A 17,911-nucleotide genomic window follows, 5' to 3' on the forward strand; every position below is an offset into this window, starting at 1 on the left:
TGGGCACCAGATTGGCGTTTAACACCAGAACAGAGCATCAAGTTGGCGTTAAACACCAGAAACAAGCAACAGCTTGGCATTAAACGCCAGGAAAGGTATAAAAGCTGGCATTTAATGCCATAAACAGGCAGCAATCTGGCGTTAAACGCCAGAATTATAATCTAAAGACATTTTTGCATGCCTAAATGGAGCAGGAATGAGAAGTCCTTGACCCCTCAGGATCTGTGGACCCCACAAGATCTCCACCTACCCAACCTCTCTCTCTCTCTCCCCCTCACACATCTCTACAACACTCTACCCAAAATACCACTCACCTATCAAATCCTATTCTCTTCCCTATATTCTCTTCACCAATCACCTCCATCCCTCTTCCCTAAAAACCCCACCTACCTCACTTTTCAAATTCAAACACTTTTCCCTCCCAAAGCCACCCAATTCCATTCGGCCACTCTCACTCTCTTTCCCTATAAATACCCATCATCACTCTTTCATTTTCACACATCACAAACCTTCTCCTACCCCCTTGGCCAAACCTATCTCTCCCTCCATATCTGCCATTTTCTTCTTCTTCCCCTTCTTTCTTTCTTATTTTGCTCGAGGACGAGCAAACCTTTTAAGTTTGGTGTGGTAAAAATATTGTTTTTTGTTTTTCCATAACCATTTATGGCACCTAAGGCCGGAGAAACCTCTAGAAAGAGGAAAGGAAAGGCAAAAGCTTCCACCTCTGAGTCATGGAAGATGGAGAGATTCATCTCAAAGGTCTACCAAGACCACTTCTATGAAGTTATGGCCAAAAAGAAAGTGATCCCTGAGGTCCCTTTCATGCTCAAGAAGAATGAGTATCCGGAGATCCGACATGGATCCGAAGAAGAGGTTGGGAATTTCTCACCAACCCCATTCAACAAGTCAAAATCTTAATGGTTCAAGAATTCTATGTCAATGCATGGATCACTAGGAACCATGATCAAAGTATGAACCCGAATCCCAAGAATTGGCTTACAATGGTTCGAGGAAAATACTTAGATTTCAGTCCAGAAAATGTAAGGTTGGCGTTCAACTTGGCAATGATGCAAGAAAATGCACGCCCATACACTAGAAGGGTCAACTTTGATCAAAGATTGGACCAAGTTCTCATGTACATATGTGTGGAAGGAGCTCAATAGAAAAGAGACTCAAGAGGCAAGCCGGTTCAATTGAGAAGACCGGACCTTAAGCCTGTGGATAGATGGTGCACGAAATTGTGATCAATACTTTTCACAACTCAAATAATCCCCGGTGATGAAACCAAAAACTTGGTGTTCAATACCATGGCATAAACACAACTTCGCACAACTAACCAGCAAGTGTACTGGGTCGTCCAAGTAATAAACCTTACGCGAGTAAGGGTCGATCCCACAGAGATTGTTGGTATGAAGCAAGCTATGGTCACCTTGTAAATCTCAGTCAGGCAAACTCAAATGGATATGAATGATGATATACGAATAAAACATAAAGATAAAGATAGAGATACTTATGTAATTCATTGGTAGGAATTTCAGATAAGCGTATGAAGATGCTTGGTCCCTTCTGTCTCTCTGCTTTCCTACTGTCTTCATCCAATCCTTCTTACTCCTTTCCATGGCAAGCTTAAGCAAGGGTTTCACCGTTGTCAGTGGCTACCTCCCATCCTCTCAGTGGAAATGTTCAACGCACCCTGTCACGACACGGCTATCCATCTGTCGGTTCTCGATCAGGCCGGAATAGAATCCTGTGATTCTTTTGCGTCTGTCACTAATGCCCCGCCCTCAGGAGTTTGAAGCACGTCACAGTCATTCAATCATTGAATCCTACTCAGAATACCACAGACAAGGTTAGACCTTCCGAATTCTCTTGAATGCCTCCATCAGTTCTAGCTTATACCACGAAGACTCTGATCTCACGGAATGGCTGGCTCGTTTGTCAGGCGAGCACTCGGTTGTCAGGCGATCAACCATGCATCGTGTATCAGGAATCCAAGAGATATCCACCCAATCGAAGGTAGAACGGAGGTGGTTGTCAGTTACACGTTCATAGGTGAGAATGATGATGAGTGTCACGGATCATCACATTCATCAAGTTGAAGAACAAGTGGTATCTTAGAACAAGAACAAGCGGAATTGAATAGAAGAACAATAGTAATTGCATTAATACTCGAGGTACAGCAGAGCTCCACACCTTAATCTATGGTGTGTAGAAACTCCACCGTTGAAAATACATAAGAACAAGCTCTAGGCATGGCTGAATGGCCAGCCTCCCAATGATCTAAGAACTAGATGTCCAAAGATGATCTAGAGATCTAAAGTGATCAAAAGATGAGAATACAATAGTAAAAGGTCCTACTTATAGAAAACTAGTAGCCTAGGGTGTACAGAGATGAGTAAATGACATAAAAATCCACTTCTGGGCCCACTTGGTGTGTGCTTGGGCTGAGCAATGAAGCATTTTCGTGTAGAGACTCTTCTTGGAGTTAAACGCTAGCTTTTATGCCAGTTTGGGCGTTTAACTCCCATTTTGGTGCCAGTTCCGGCGTTTAACGCTGGAAATCCTGAGGGTGACTTTGAACGCCGGTTTGGGCCATCAAATCTTGGGCAAAGTATGGACTATCATATATTGCTGGAAAGCCCAGGATGTCTACTTTCCAACGCCGTTGAGAGCGCGCCAATTGGGCTTCTGTAGCTCCAGAAAATCCACTTCGAGTGCAGGGAGGTCAGAATCTAACAGCATCTGCAGTCCTTTTTGGTCTCTGAATCAGATTTTTGCTCAGGTCCCTCAATTTCAGCCAGAAAATACCTGAAATCACAGAAAAACACACAAACTCATAGTAAAGTCCAGAAAAGTGAATTTTAACTAAAAACTAATAAAAATATACTAAAAACTAACTAAATCCTACTAGAAACACACTAAAAACAATGCCAAAAAGCGTATAAATTATCCGCTCATCACAACACCAAACTTAAATTGTTGCTTGTCCTCAAGCAACTGAGAATCAAATAAGATAAAAAGAATAGAATATGCAATGAATTCCAAAAACATCTATGAAGATCAGTATTAATTAGATGAGCGGGGCTTTTAGCTTTTTGCCTCTGAATAGTTTTGGCATCTCACTCTATCCTTTGAAATTCAGAATGATTGGCTTCTTTAGGAACTTAGAATCCAGATAGTGTTATTGATTCTCCTAGTAAAGTATGATGATTCTTGAACATAGCTACTTATTGAGTCTTGGCCGTGGCCCAAAGCACTCTGTCTTCCAGTATTACCACCGGATACATACATGCCATACACACATAATTGGGTGAACCTTTTCAGATTATGACTCAGCTTTGCTAGAGTCCCCAATTAGAGGTGTCCAGGGTTCTTAAGCACACTCTTTTTGCCTTGGATCACAACTTCATTTCTTTCTTTTCTCTATTTTTTTCGAATTTTTTTCTTTTTCTCTTTTTTTTTTTCGAAATTTTCTCTCTTTTTTTTTTTCATTGCTTTTTCTTGCTTCAAGAATCATTTTTATGATTTTTCAGATCCTCAGTAACATGTCTCCTTTTTCATCATTCTTTCAAGAGCCAACATTCATGAACCACAAATTCAAAAGACATATGCACTGTTTAAGCATACATTCAGAAAACAAAAAGATTGCCACCACATCAAAATAATTAAACTGTTATAAAATTCAAAATTCATGCAATTCTTTTCTTTTTCAATTAAGCACGTTTTTTTTTCAAGAAAGGTGATGGATTCATAGGACATTCATAACTTTAAGGCATAGACACTAAGACACTAATGATCACAAGACACAAACATAGATAAACATAAGCACTAAAATTTGAAAAACAGAAAAATAAAGAACAAGGAAATTAAAGAACGGGTCCACCTTAGTGATGGCGGCTTGTTCTTCCTCTTGAAGACCCTATGGAGTGCTTGAGCTCCTCAATGTCTCTTCCTTGTCTTTGTTGCTCCTCTCTCATGATCCTTTGATCTTCTCTAATTTCATGGAGGATGATGGAGTGTTCTTAGTGCTCCACCCTTAGTTGTCCCATGTTGGAACTTAATTCTCCTAGGGAGGTGTTTAGTTGCTCCCAATAATTTTGTGGAGGAAAGTGCATCCCTTGAGGCATCTCAGGGATCTCATGATGAGTGGGGTCTCTTGTGTGCTCCATCCTCTTCTTAGTGATGGGCTTGTCCTCATCAATAGGGATATCTCCCTCTATGTCAACTCCAACTGAATAACAGAGGTGACAAATGAGATGAGGGAAGGCTAACCTTGCCAAGGTAGAGGACTTGTCTGCCACCTTATAGAGTTCTTGAGCTATAACCTCATGAACTTCTATTTCTTCTCCAATCATGATGCTATGAATCATGATAGCCCGGTCTATGGTAACTTCGGACCGGTTGCTAGTGGGAATGATTGAGCGTTGAATAAACTCCAACCATCCTCTAGCCACGGGCTTGAGGTCATGCCTTCTCAATTGAACCGGCTTCCCTCTTGAATCTCTCTTCCATTGGGCGCCCTCTTCACATATGACTGTGAGGACTTGGTCCAACCTTTGATCAAAGTTGACCCTTCTAGTGTAAGGATGTTCATCTCCTTGCATCATGGGCAAGTTGAATGCCAACCTTACATTTTCCGGACTAAAATCCAAGTATTTCCCCCGAACCATAGTAAGCCAATTCTTTGGATCCGGGTTCATACTTTGGTCATGGTTCTTGGTGATCCATGCATTGGCATAGAACTCTTAAACCATCAAGATTCCGACTTGTTGAATGGGGTTGGTAAGAACTTCCCAACCTCTTCTTCGGATCTCATGTCGGATCTCCGGATATTCACCCTTTTTGAGTGAAAAAGGGACCTCGGGGATCACCTTCTTCAAGGCCACAACTTCATAGAAGTGGTCTTGATGCACCCTTGAGATGAATCTCTCCATCTCCCATGACTCGGAGGTGGAAGCTTTTGCCTTCCCTTTCCTCTTTCTAGAGGTTTCTCCGGCCTTGGATGCCATAATGGTTATGGAAAAACAAAAAGCAATGCTTTTACCACACCAAACTTAAAAGGTTTTCTCGTCCTCGAGCAAAAGAAGAAAGAAGAGAGTAGAAGAAGAAGAAATGAAGAAGAAGGGAATGGCTTTGTGTTCGGCCAAAAGGGGAAGAAGTGGTGTTTAGGTTGTGTGAAAATGAAGGGAGTGAAGAAGGGTTTATATAGGAGTGGGGAGAGGGGTAGGGTTCGGTCAAGTGAGGGTGGGTTTGGGTGGGAAAGTGGTTTGAATTTGAATGGTGAGGTAAGTGGGGTTTTATGAAGGATGGATGTGAGTGGTGAAGAGAAAGATGGGATTTGATAGGTGAAGGGTTTTTGGGGAAGAGGTGTTGAGGTGATTGGTGAATGGGTGAAGAAGAGAGAGAGTGGTGGGGTAGGTGGGGATCCTGTGGGGTCCACAGATCCTGAGGTGTCAAGGAAAAGTCATCCCTGCACCAAATGGCAAGCAAAATTGCGTTTTTAGCCATTTCTGGCGTTAAACGCCGGGCTGGTGCCCATTTCTGGCGTTTAACGCCAGCTTCTTGCCCTTTTCTGGCGTTTAACGCCAGTCTGGTGCCCCTTTCTGGCGTTAAACGCCCAGAATGGTGCCAGACTGGGCGTTAAACACCCATCTGCTAGCCTGACTGGCGTTTAAACGCCAGCAGGTTCTTCCTCCAGGGTGTGCTATTTTTCTTTCTGTTTTTCATTCTGTTTCTGCTTTTTTCATTGATTTTGTGACTTCTCATGATCATCAACCTACAAAAGACATAAAATAACAAAAGAGAATAGTTAAAATATAACATTGGGTTGCCTCCCAACAAGCGCTTCTTTAATGTCATTAGCTTGACAGAGGACTCTCATAGAGCCTCAGAAATGCTCAGAGCTATGTTGGAACCTCCCAACACCAAACTTAGAGTTTGAATGTGGGGGTTCAACACCAAACTTAGAAGTTGGTTGTGGCCTCCCAACACCAAACTTAGAGTTTGACTGTGGGGGCTCTGTTTGGCTCTGTTTTGAGAGAAGCTCTTCATGCTTCCTCTCCATGGTGACAGAGGGATATCCTTGAGCCTTAAACACAAAGGATTCTTCATTCACTTGAATGATCAATTCTCCCCTATCAACATCAATCACAGCTCTTGCTGTGGCTAGGAAGGGTCTGCCAAGGATGATGGATTCATCCATGCACTTCCCAGTCTCTAGGACTATGAAATCAACAGGGATGTACTGGTCTTCAACCTTTACCAGAACATCCTCTACAAGTCCATAAGCTTGTTTTCTTGAATTGTCTGCCATCTCTAGTGAGATTTTTGCAGCTTGCACCTCAAAGATCCCTAACTTCTCCATTACAGAGAGAGGCATGAGGTTTACACTTGACCCTAAGTCACACAAGGCCTTCTTGAAGGTCATGGTGCCTATGGTACAAGGTATTGAAAACTTCCCAGGATCCTGTCTCTTTTGAGGCAGTTTCTGCCTAGACAAGTCATCCAGTTCTTTGGTGAGCAAAGGGGGTTCATCCTCCCAAGTCTCATTTCCAAACAACTTGTCATTTAGCTTCATGATTGCTCCAAGGTATTTAGCAACTTGCTCCTCAGTGACATACTCATCCTCTTCAGAGGAAGAATACTCATCAGAGCTCATGAATGGCAGAAGTAAGTCCAATGGAATCTCTATGGTCTCATTTTGAGCCTCAGATTCCCATGGTTCCTCATTGGGAAACTCATTGGAGGCCAGTGGACGTCCATTGAGGTCTTCCTCAGTGGCGTTTACTGCCTCTTCTTCCTCCCAAAATTTGGCCATGTTGATGGCTTTGCACTCTCCTTTTGGATTTTCTTCTGTATTGCTTGGGAGAGTACTAGGAGGGAGTTCAGTAATTTTCTTGCTCAGCTGACCCACTTGTGCCTCCAAGTTTCTAATGGAGAAACTTTGAGTGGTTTTGATTAGATCAGAGACCATGGTTGCTAAGTCAGAGTTATTCTGCCTAGAACTCTCTGTCTGTTGCTGAGAAGATGATGGAAAAGGTTTGCTATTGCTAAACCTGTTTCTTCCACCATTACTATTGTTGAAACCTTGTTGAGGTTTCTGTTGATCCTTCCATGAGAGATTTGGATGATTTCTCCATGAAGGATTGTAGGTGTTTCCATAGGGTTCTCCCATGTAATTCACCTCTTCTATTGAAGGATTCTCAGGATCATAAGCTTCTTCCTCAGATGAAGCTTCCTTAGTACTGCTTGGTGCATTTTGCATCCCAGACAGACTTTGAGAAATCATATTGACTTGTTGAGTCAATATTTTGTTCTGAGCCAATATGGCATTCAGAGTGTCAATCTCAAGAACTCCTTTCTTCTGACTAGTCCCATTGTTCATAGGATTTCTTTCAGAAGTGTACATGAATTGGTTATTTGCAACCATTTCAATCAGCTCTTGAGCTTCTGTAGGCGTCTTCTTCAGATGAAGAGAGCCTCCAGCGGAGCTATCCAAAGACATTTTGGATAGTTCAGAGAGACCATCATAGAAAATACCTATGATGCTCCATTCAGAAAGCATATCAGAAGGACACTTTCTGATTAATTGTTTGTATCTTTCCCAAGCTTCATAGAGGGATTCTCCTTCCTTCTGTCTGAAGGTTTGGACTTCCACTCTAAGCTTACTCAATTTTTGAGGTGGAAAGAACTTTGCCAAGAAGGCATTAACTAGCTTTTCCCAAGAGTCCAGGCTTTCTTTAGGTTGTGAGTCCAACCATGTCCTAGCTCTGTCTCTTACAGCAAAAGGGAATAGCATAAGTCTGTAGACCTCAGGGTCAACCCCATTAGTCTTGACAGTGTCACAGATTTGCAAGAATTCAGCTAAGAACTGATGAGGATCTTCCAATGGAAGTCCATGGAACTTGCAATTCTGTTGCATTAGAGAAACTAATTGAGGCTTAAGCTCAAAGTTGTTTGCTCCAATGGCAGGGATAGAGATGCTTCTCCCATAGAAGTCGGGAGTAGGTGCAGTAAAGTCACCCAGCACCTTCCTTGCATTGTTGGCATTGTTGTTGTTTTCGGCTGCCATGATTTCTTCTTCTTTGAAGAATTCGGTTAGGTCCTCTACAGAGAATTGTGCCTTAGCTTCTCTTAGATTTCGCTTCAAGGTCCTTTCAGGTTCGGGATCAGCCTCAACAAGAATGCTTTTGTCTCTGCTCCTACTCATAAGAAAGAGAAGAGAACAAGGAAATATGGAATCCTTTATGTCACAGTATAGAGATTCCTTTAGGTGTCAGAGGAAAAGAAAAATGGAAGGCAGAAGTAGAAAATTTGAACTTATCAAAGAAGATGGAGTTCGAATTTTTCATTAAGGAATAGTGTTAGTCCATAAACAGAAGGATGTGAGAAGAAGGGAAGTAATTTTCGAAAATTAAGGAAAAGATTTTGAAAACATTTTTGAAAAGCACTAATTGATTTTCGAAAATGAAAGTGGAAAAGAATTCAAGTGATTTTTAAAAAAGATTTTGAAATTAGAAGTCAAAAAGATTTGATTGAAAACTATTTTGAAAAAGATGTGGTTGAGAAGATATGATTGATTTTAAAAAGATGTGATTGAGAAGATATGATTTGAAAAACATTTTAAAAAAGATTTGATTTTAAAAATTAATGACTTGGCTATCAAGAAAAGATATGATTCAAACATTAAACCTTTCTCAACAGAAAAGGCAACATACTTGAATTGTTGAATCAAATCATTAATTGATAGTAAGTATCTTTGAAAAAGGAAAGAAATTGATTTTGAAAACATATGATTGAAAAGATATGATTTGAAAAAGATTTGATTTTGAAAAACTTTGAAAACCTGAAAAAAAATTGCATTGAAAAACAGAATCTTCCCTCTTGTGCCATCCTGGTGTTAAACGCCCAGAATGGTGCACATTCTGGCGTTTAACGCCCAAAACTATACCTTTTTGGGCGTTAAACGCCCAACCAGGTACCCTGGCTGGCGTTTAAACGCCAGTCTGTCCTTCTTCACTGGGCGTTTTGAACGCCCAGCTTTTTCTGTGCAATTCCTCTGCAGAATGTTCTGAATCTTCAATTCTCTGTATTATTGACTTGAAAAGACACAAATTAAAAATATTTTTGGATTTTTTAATAATAAGGAGTAATCAAAATGCAACTAAAATCAAATAACAATGCATGCAAGACATCAAACTTAGCAGTTTGTATACTACTGACACTAATGAGAATGCATATGAGACACATAAACACTCAAGTCAAAAGAATTCAAAGATCAGAATAAGAAATCATCAAGAACAACTTGAAGATCCTTAAGACACATGAATGAATGTATGCAATTGACACCAAACTTAAAATGAGACACTAGACTCAAACAAGAAATATTTTTGGATTTTATGATTTTGTAAATTTTTTTTTTGTGATTTTCAAAAATTAAGTGGAAAAAGGTATCAAAATTCTTAATGAGAATTCCAGGAATCATGCAATGTTTAGTCTAAGACTCCGGTCCAGGAATTAGACATGGCTTCACAGCCAGCCAAGCTTTCAAAGAAAGCTTCGGTCCAAAACACTAGACATGGCCAAAGGCCAGCCAAGCCTTAGCAGATCACTGCTCCAAAAGCAAGATTGATAGAAATCAACAAGCTCTTGTGATGATAAGTTGAAACCTCGGTCCAATGAAATTAGACATGGCTTCACAGCCAGCCAGACTTCAACAGATCATCATGAAACTCTAGAATTCATTCTTAAGAACTCTGAAGAAAAAATACCTAATCTAAGCAACAAGATGAACCGTCAGTTGTCCAAACTCAACAATCCCCGACAACAGCGCCAAAAACTTGGTGCACGAAATTGTGATCAATACTTTTCACAACTCAAATAATCCCCGGTGATGAAACCAAAAACTTGGTGTTCAATACCATGGCATAAACACAACTTCGCACAACTAACCAGCAAGTGTACTGGGTCATCCAAGTAATAAACCTTATGCGAGTAAGGGTCGATCCTACAGAGATTGTTAGTATGAAGCAAGCTATGGTCACCTTGTAAATCTCATTCAGGCAAACTCAAATGGATATGAATGATGATATACGAATAAAACATAAAGATAAAGATAGAGATACTTATGTAATTCATTGGTAGGAATTTCAGATAAGCGTATGAAGATGCTTGGTCCCTTCCGTCTCTCTGCTTTCCTACTGTCTTCATCCAATCCTTCTTACTCCTTTCCATGGCAAGCTTAAGCAAGGGTTTCACCGTTGTCAGTGGCTACCTCCCATCCTCTCAGTGGAAATGTTCAACGCACCCTGTCACGGCACGGCTATCCATCTGTCGGTTCTCGATCAGGCCGGAATAGAATCCAGTGATTCTTTTGCGTCTGTCACTAACGCCCCGCCCTCAGGTGTTTGAAGCACGTCACAGTCATTCAATCATTGAATCCTACTCAGAATACCACAGACAAGGTTAGACCTTCCGGATTCTCTTGAATGCTGCCACGAAGACTCTGATCTCACGGAATGGCTGGCTCGTTTGTCAGGCGAGCACTCGGTTGTCAGGCGATCAACCATGCATCGTGTATCAGGAATCCAAGAGATATCCACCCAATCGAAGGTAGAACGGAGGTGGTTGTCAGTCACACGTTCATAGGTGAGAATGATGATGAGTGTCACGAATCATCACATTCATCAAGTTGAAGAACAAGTGGTATCTTAGAACAAGAACAAGCGGAATTGAATAGAAGAACAATAGTAATTGCATTAATACTCGAGGTACAGCAGAGCTCCACACCTTAATCTATGGTGTGTAGAAACTCCACCGTTGAAAATACATAAGAACAAGCTCTAGGCATGGCCGAATAGCCAGCCTCCCAATGATCTAAGAACTAGATGTCCAAAGATGATCTAGAGATCTAAAGTGATCAAAAGATGAAAATACAATAGTAAAAGGTCCTACTTATAGAAAACTAGTAGCCTAGGGTGTACAAAGATGAGTAAATGACATAAAAATCCACTTTCGGGCCCACTTGGTGTGTGCTTGGGCTGAGCAATGAAGCATTTTCGTGTAGAGACTCTTCTTGGAGTTAAACGCCAGCTTTTAGGCCAGTTTGGGCGTTTAACTCCCATTTTGGTGCCAGTTCCGGCGTTTAACGCTGGAAATCCTGAGGGTGACTTTGAACGCCGGTTTGGGCCATCAAATCTTGGGCAAAGTATGAACTATCATATATTGCTGGAAAGCCCAGGATGTCTACTTTCCAACGCCGTTGAGAGCGCGCCAGAAAATACCTGAAATCACAGAAAAACACACAAACTCATAGTAAAGTCCAGAAAAGTGAATTTTAACTAAAAACTAATAAAAATATACTAAAAACTAACTAAATCCTACTAGAAACATACTAAAAACAATGCCAAAAAGCGTACAAATTATCCGCTCATCAATAGAGGATGGTTGGAGTTCATCCAACGCTCCATCATTCCTACTAGCAACCGATCTGAAGTGACTGTAGATCGGGCCATCATGATCCATAGTATCACGATTGGGGAGAAAGTGAAAGTTCATGAGATCATACCTCTAGAACTCTATAAGGTGGCTGACAAGTCCTCCACTTTGGCAAGGTTAGCCTTTCCTCAACTCATTTGTCACCTATGCGATTCGGCTGGAATTGACATAGAAGGAGACATCCTCATTGAAGAGGACAATTCCATCACTAAAAAAAGGATGGAGCAAACAAGAGAGCCCACTCATGGACCTCAACAAGAGAATGAGGAAATTTCTCATCAAGAAATCCCTAATATGCCTCAAGGGATGCATTTTCCTCCACACAACTATTGGGAGTAACTCAATACCTCTTTGGAAGGCTTGAGTTACAACATGGACCAACTAAGGGTGAAGCACCAAGAGCAGTCCATCATTCTCCATGAGATTAGAGAAGATCAAAGAGCTATGAGGGAGGAGCAACAAAAGAAAGGAAGAGACATAGAGGAGCTTAGGCATTCCATTGGATCTTCAAGAGGAAGAACTAGCCGCCATCACTAAGGTGGACCCGTTCTTTGATTTCCTTGTTCTTATTTTTCTGTTTTTCAAATTTGATGCTTTATGTTTGTCTATGTTTGGGTCTTCATTACATGATCATTAGTGTCTAGTGTCTATGCCTTAAAGCTATGAATAATTCCATGAATCCTTCACCTTTCTTAAATGAAAAATGTGCCTAATTACAAAAGAACAAGTAGTAATTGGATTTCAAATTTTATCTTGAAATTAGTTTAATTATTTTGATGTGGTGGCAATACTTTTTATTTTCTGAATAAATGCTTGAACAGTGCATATTTTTTATAATGAAGTTTATGAATGTTAAAATTGTTGGCTCTTGAAAGAATGATGAACAAAGAGAAATGTTATTGAAAATCTGAAAAATCATGAAATTGATTCTTGAAGTAAGAAAAAGCAGTGAAAAAATGGCAAAAATTAAAAGAAAAAGAAAGAAAAAGAAAAAACAAGCAAAAAAGCCAATAGCCCTTTAAACCAAAAGGCAAGGGTAAAAAGGATCCAAGGCTTTGAGCATTAATAGATAGGAAGGCCCAAAGGAATAACCTCTTGGTCTAAACGGCTAAATCAAGCTGTCCCTAACCATGTGCTTGTGTCATGAAGGTCCAAGTAAAAAGCTTGAGACTGAGTGGTTAAAGTCGTGATCCAAAGCAAAAAGAGTGTGCTTAAGAACTCTGGACACCTCTAATTGGGGACTTTAGCAAAGCTAAGTCACAATCTGAAAAGGTTCACCCAGTTATGTGTCTGTGGCATTTATGTATCTGGTGGTAATACTGGAAAACAAAGTGCTTAGGGCCATGATGAGCGGATAATTTATACGCTTTTTGGCATTGTTTTTAGTGTGTTTTTAGTATATTTTAATTAGTTTTTAGTATACTTTTAGTAGTTTTTAGTTAAAATTCACTTTTCTGGACTTTACTATGAGTTTGTGTGTTTTTCTGTGATTTCAGGTATTTTCTGGCTGAAATTGAGGGTCCTGAGCAAAAATCTGATTCAGAGGCTAAAAAGGACTGCAGATGTTGTTGGATTCTGACCTCCCTACACTCGAAGTGGATTTTCTGGAGCTACAGAAGTCCAATTGGCGCACTCTCAACAGCGTTGGAAAGTAGACATCCTGGGCTTTCCAGCAATGTATAATAGTTCATACTTTGCCCGAGATTTGATGGCCCAAACCGGCGTTGCAAATTAGCTTCAGAATTCCCAGCGTTTAACGCTGGAATTGGCATAAAAATTGGAGTTAAACGCCCAAACTGGCATAAAAGCTAGCGTTTAACTCCAGAAAAAGTCTCTACACATGAAAGCTTCAATGCTCAGCCCAAGCACACACTAAGTGGACCCAGAAGTGGATTTTTACGTCATTTACTCATTTCTGTATACCCTAGGTTACTAGTTCACTATTAATAGGATCTTTTGACATTGTATCTGTACCTCATGACACTTTACACGTTTCTTTGTGTACCTTCTACGGCATGAGTCTCTAAACCCCATGGTTGGGGGTGAGGAGCTCTGCTGTGTCTTGATGGATTAATGCAATTACTACTGTTTTTCATTCAATCATGCTTGCTTCCATTCTAAGATATCACTTGTTCTTAAACCTGATGAATGTGATGATCCGTGACACTCATTATCATTCTCAACTATGAACATGTGCCTGACAACCACCTCCGTTCTACCTTAGATTGAGTATATATCTCTTGGATTCCTTAATCAGAATCTTCGTGGTATAAGCTAGAAGTGATGGCGGCATTCAAGAGAATCCGGAAGGTCTAAACCTTGTTTGTGGTATTCTGAGTAGGATTCAATGATTGAATGACTGTGACGAGCTTCAAACTCCTGAGGGCTGGGCGTTAGTGACAGACGCAAAAGAATCACTGGATTCTATTCCAACCTGATTGAGAACTGACAGATGGATAGCCGTGCCGTGACAGGGTGCGTTGAACATTTCCACTGAGAGGATGGGAGGTAGCCACTGACAACGGTGAAACCCTTGCATACAGCTTGCCATGGAAGGAGCCTTGCGTGCTTGAAGAAGAAGACAGTAGGAAAGCAGAGATTCAGAAGATGGAGCATCTCCAAAACCTCAACCTGTTCCCCATTACTGCAAAACAAGTACTTATTTCATGTTCTTTTACTTTTCACAATCAACCCTGATAATTATTGATATCCTGACTAAGATTTACAAGATAACCATAGCTTGCTTCAAGCCGACAATCTCCGTGGGATCGACCCTTACTCACGTAAGGTATTACTTGGACGACCCAGTGCACTTGCTGGTTAGTTGTGCGGGGTTGCAAAAGTGTGATTGCAATTTCGTGCACCAAGTTTTTGGCGCCGTTGCCGGGATTGTTCGAGTTTGGACAACTGACGGCTTATCTTGTTGCTTAGATTAGGACTGTTTTATTTTTGTAGGTTTAGAGTCTTTTAGTTGAGTCTAGTTTCATATTTTAAGTTTGGTGTCAATTGCATGCTTTTGTTTTCTTTCAATTTTTCGAATTTGCATGTCCTTAGTCCCCTTTTGATCTTTGAAAATTCTAAGTTTGGTGTCTTCTTTTTGTTCTCTTTTGAGTTTTCGAAAATTTGTGTCTGTTTTTCTAAAAATTTTAAGTTTGGTGTCATTTTGTTGTTTTTCTCTTTCCTCATTTCAAAAAAAAATCAAATCTTTTTCAAAATAATTTTCAATCATATCTTTTTAATTGCTAATTTCAAAATCTTTTTAATTAACTAATTGATTCAGTTTTCAATTTGCTTTAATCTTATTTTCTTTTAAATTTTCGAAATTTTATTTTATTTTCCATTCATTTTAATTTATTTTTTTCGGTCACTTTCAAAAAAAAATATTTTTAATCTGCTTGCAATCCATATCATTTCCCTTTCTCCATCATGGACCTAAGTGGAATTGAGCAGTCCAGAAGGACTCTGGGGTCATATGCTAACCCCATTACAGCTGCATATGGGAGTAGCATCTGTACACCTCCCATCAAAGCAAGCAGCTTTGAGCTAAATCCTCAACTCATTATCATAGTGCAGCAAAATTGCCAGTATTCCGGTCTTCCATAGGAAGAGCCTACTGAGTTTCTGGCACAGTTCTTACAAATTGCTGACACAGTACGTGATAAAGAGGTGGATCAGGATGTCTACAGACTATTACTGTTTCCATTTGCTGTAAAAGATCAAGCTAAGAGGTGGTTGAATAACCAACCTACAGCAAGCATAAAGACATGGAAACAGTTATCAGACAAATTCCTGAATCACTTTTACCCTCCAAAGAGGATGACACAGCTAAGGCTGGACATCCAAGGCTTTAAACAAGAGGATAATGAATCCCTTTATAATGCCTGGGAGAGGTATAGAGGTATGCTAAGAAAATGCCCCTCTGAAATGTTTTCAGAGTGGGTGCAGTTAGACATCTTCTACTATGGGCTTACAGAAAAAGCTCAGATGTCTTTAGACCACTCAGCTGGTGGATCTATACACATGAGGAAGACAATTGAAGAGGCTCAAGAGCTTATAGACACTATTGCTAGAAATCAACATTTATACTCTAGCAATGAGTTCTCTACAAAAGAGGAAGTCATGGCAGTAGCCACTGATCCTAATCCTCAAGAACAGATGATTGAGCTTAATCAACAATTGCACTTGATGACAAAACAATTAGCAGAATTTAAAGAGATGCTCCAAGAAACTAAAATTGCTAACAAGAACATAGAACTGCAATTGAATCAGGCAAAACAGCAGATATCTAAACAGATAACAGAGGAATGCCAAGCAGTTCAACTGAGGAGTGGAAAGACATTGAATAACACTGCTCAAAGTAGCAAAAAGCCAAACAAGGAACAATTGACAGAGGATAACCAAACCACTGTTCAAAATCCCTCTGAGGACAGTAAGAGCCCAGAGAGGAGCACTTTTGGCGTTCAAACACCAGAAAAGGGAGGAGAGCTGGCGTTAAACGCCCATTCCCTGCCCAATTCTGGCGTTCAAACGCCAGAGAAGGGAGAGAAGTTGGCGTTAAACGCTCAATCTTCACCCAATCCTGGCGTTCAGACGCTAAGGGAGGATCAGACACCTGAGAGTGCTGACAGTAACCCCTCTAAAAAGGCTTCTTCAACCACTTCTGTAAGGAATAAACCTGCAGCAACTAAGGTTGAAGAATATAAAGCCAAGATGCCTTATCCTCAGAAACTCCGCCAAGCGAAACAGGATAAGCAATTTGCCCGCTTTGTAGACTATCTAAGGACTCTTGAAATAAAGATTCCGTTTGCAGAGGCACTTGAGCAAATACCTTCTTATGCTAAGTTCATGAAAGAGATCTTAAGTCATAAGAAAGATTGGAGAGAAACTGAAAAACTATTTCTCACTGAAGAATGCAGTGCAGTCATTCTAAAAAGCTTACCAGAAAAGCTTCAAGATCCAGGAAGCTTTATGATACCATGCACATTAGAAGGTGCTTGCACCAAGACAGCCCTGTGTGATCTTGGAGCAAGTATCAATCTAATACCTGCATCCACTATCAGAAAGCTTGGGTTGACTGAAGAAGTCAAACCAACCCGGATATGCCTCCAACTTGCTGATGGCTCCATTAAATATCCATCAAGCATAATAGAGGACATGATTGTCAAGGTTGGGCCATTCACCTTTCCAACTGACTTTGTGGTGCTGGAAATGGAGGAGCACAAGAGTGCAACCCTCATTCTAGGAAGACCTTTCCTAGCAACTGGATGAACCCTCATTGATGTACAAAAAGGGGAAGTAACCCTGAGAGTCAATGAGGATGAGTTCAAGTTGAATGTTGTAAAAGCTATGCAGCATCCAGACACACCAAATGACTGCATGGGCGCTGACATTATTGACTTTCTGGTGGAAGAGATCAATATGACTGAAAGTCTAGAATCAGAGCTTGAGGACATCTTCAAGGATGCTCAGCCTGATCAAGAAGAACCAGAGGAAACAAAGGAATTTTTGAAAATTCCTCAGGAGGAGGATAAGCCTCCCAAACCTGAACTCAAACCACTACCACCATCCCTAAAGTATGCATTTCTGGGAGAGGGTGACACTTTTCCAGTGATTATAAGCTCTGCTTTAAATCCACAGGAAGAGGAAGCACTGATTCAAGTGCTAAGGATACACAAGACAGCTCTTGGGTGGTCCATAAGTGATCTTAAGGGCATTAGCCCAGCTAGATGCATGCACAAGATCCTGTTGGAGGATAATGCCAAACCAGTGGTCCAACCACAGAGGAGGCTAAATCCAGCCATGAACGAGGTGGTGCAGAAAGAGGTCACTAAATTACTAGAGGCTGGGATTATTTATCCTATTTCTGATAGCCCCTGGGTGAGCCCTGTACAAGTTGTCCCCAAAAAGGGAGGCATGACAGTGGTTCATAATGAAAAAAATGAACTGGTTCCTACAAGAACAGTCACAGGGTGGCGTATGTGTATTGACTACAGAAGGCTCAATACAGCCACCAGAAAGGATCATTTTCCTTTACTATTCATAGACCAAATGCTAGAAAGACTAGCTGGTCATGATTGTTACTGCTTTTTGGATGGCTATTCAGGTTACAACCAAATTGCAGTAGATCCTCAGGACCAAGAAAAAACAGCATTTACTTGCCCTTCTGGCGTGTTTGCCTACAGGAGGATGCCTTTTGGTCTGTGTAATGCTCCTGCAACCTTTCAGAGATGCATGTTATCCATCTTCTCTGACATGGTGGAGAAATTCCTGGAAGTCTTCATGGATGACTTCTCAGTATATGGAGACTCATTCAGCTCCTGTCTTGACCACCTAGCACTTGTCCTGAAAAGGTACCAAGAGACTAACCTGGTTTTAAACTGGGAGAAATGTCACTTTATGGTGACTGAGGGAATTG

The 17,911-nt window shown here is 40.7% G+C and overlaps 1 non-coding gene across 1 annotated transcript; it reads left to right on the forward strand.

The window, feature by feature from the left end:
- Positions 1-7,558: 7,558 nt before the first annotated feature.
- Positions 7,559-7,666, forward strand: LOC112719226 (small nucleolar RNA R71). The gene has a single exon (XR_003161536.1). It is a non-coding gene; the product is annotated as a small nucleolar RNA R71 (small nucleolar RNA).
- The last annotated feature ends 10,245 nt before the right edge of the window (positions 7,667-17,911 follow it).

Source organism: Arachis hypogaea, chromosome 10 (genome assembly GCF_003086295.3).
Source record: "Arachis hypogaea cultivar Tifrunner chromosome 10, arahy.Tifrunner.gnm2.J5K5, whole genome shotgun sequence".
NCBI lineage: Eukaryota > Viridiplantae > Streptophyta > Magnoliopsida > Fabales > Fabaceae > Arachis > Arachis hypogaea.